Here is a 1,575-nt window from a genome sequence, read left to right as displayed (position 1 = left end):
TGTGTGCATGTGTGTGTGTGTGTGTGTGTGTGTGTGTGTGTGTGTGTGTGTGTGTGTGTGTGTGTACGCGCGCGTGCGTTTCAAACCCCGTTTTGAGGTTGTTGTTTTTTTTAGTAGAGGGTTTTACGGCGTTCGCAACTGCATAAGGTCATATTATATGAGCGCCAATTTTGAGGTTTGTTGTTGCACGGATGTGTTCACTTTTGAGATTAAGAAATAACTTCTTGGCCACTTGGTTATTTGGTTGGAGAAATACAGGAGCCATCGCGGGCAGAGCAACGCACCAGCTGCCCTCTCTCCTCTCCAGGATCCATGAAAGGGTTGGTGAGCTGATCGCGCTAGTCATCAGCTGAGATTAAGAAATAAATTGCTAGCCAACTTCTTACATACAGCTCATGAGTTTCCGAGTGGAGGAATATTTTTAAAAAAATCAATTAGATCTACACTTTTATTGGTCACAGAAGGGCAATTTGGTTTACAATGACAAACATACATACGTTATACATACATACGTAAATGCCTAACTATAAATACATACGTACATAAATACATGCATAAATACATACATACATTTTTAAAGCACATTATTACACCTGCCAGTACAGAACAATTTACAACCATGCCATTGCCGGTCGCCCTATATTCTGAGCTAAGGTTGTCGTGTCTTGCTCAAGGACACACCCCAGTGACCACCCATCTAAACCCCGTGTCACCGACACTTGCTCTGGACATTACTTGAGTCTGAACATGCGGATGGTCGGAGAGCTCGATATTTAGGTCCTACTTCTTCGCTTTCCCGTTGTTGCTTCTGTCTGTCTGTCTGTCTGCCTGTCTTACTTTTTCCCAGCACTTAATGCCCGTTATTGTGTCGATGTGCTTATTTTTACTCAATGAAACAAACAAACAAACAAACAAACGTGGGTGGTTGGCGGGTGCTCTGGTGTGGTTTGCTTCTTCTTTCCTATCAAACATATATCGTCCTTATCTCCCCTCCTTCTTTTTTATGTTTGTTACTCTCTTGTAACACCTCTAATCTTCTGGCGCTCATATTATGACCTTATGCAGTTGCGAGCGCCGTAAAACCTCTACTAAAACAAAACAAACAAACTGTACGCCTATTATTATTAACAACCTCATTGAAAGTTGAAACAGACATTGTGCTGTTGAAGCAAGAGAGGTGAACAGAGTAAGCCTGATTCCCTGTAAAGACTTCTCTGATGACATCCACCGCTTGGTGCTCATATGACCTTATGCAGTTGTGAGTGCCGTAAAACCTGTACTAAACAAAGAAAAAGAAAAAGGAATTAACATCATAATTTAAATTTATGTCACTCTTTTTATTTATTTATTTATTTTTCTAAGCCAGCACAGGCCCGAGATCGGCCGTCTACTTCTGTGTGTGTGGTCCCGTCTGTACTATGCCCATTTGTTGGTGCCGGGCTCGAAAAGGAAAGAAGAAACCAAACACCAATGAGAAAGAGAAACAGCAATGTCAAGGTATGTCCGTACGAGAGTTGGTCTGTCCCTGGGGTCACCAACCGAAATATTATGTAGTTTCTGTGAGGGGGGAGGGGG

The sequence above is a fragment of the Aplysia californica genome, unplaced genomic scaffold (genome assembly GCF_000002075.1).
Source record: "Aplysia californica isolate F4 #8 unplaced genomic scaffold, AplCal3.0 scaffold01010, whole genome shotgun sequence".
Taxonomy (NCBI): Eukaryota; Metazoa; Mollusca; class Gastropoda; order Aplysiida; family Aplysiidae; genus Aplysia; species Aplysia californica.
This window is presented reverse-complemented; position numbering follows the sequence as displayed.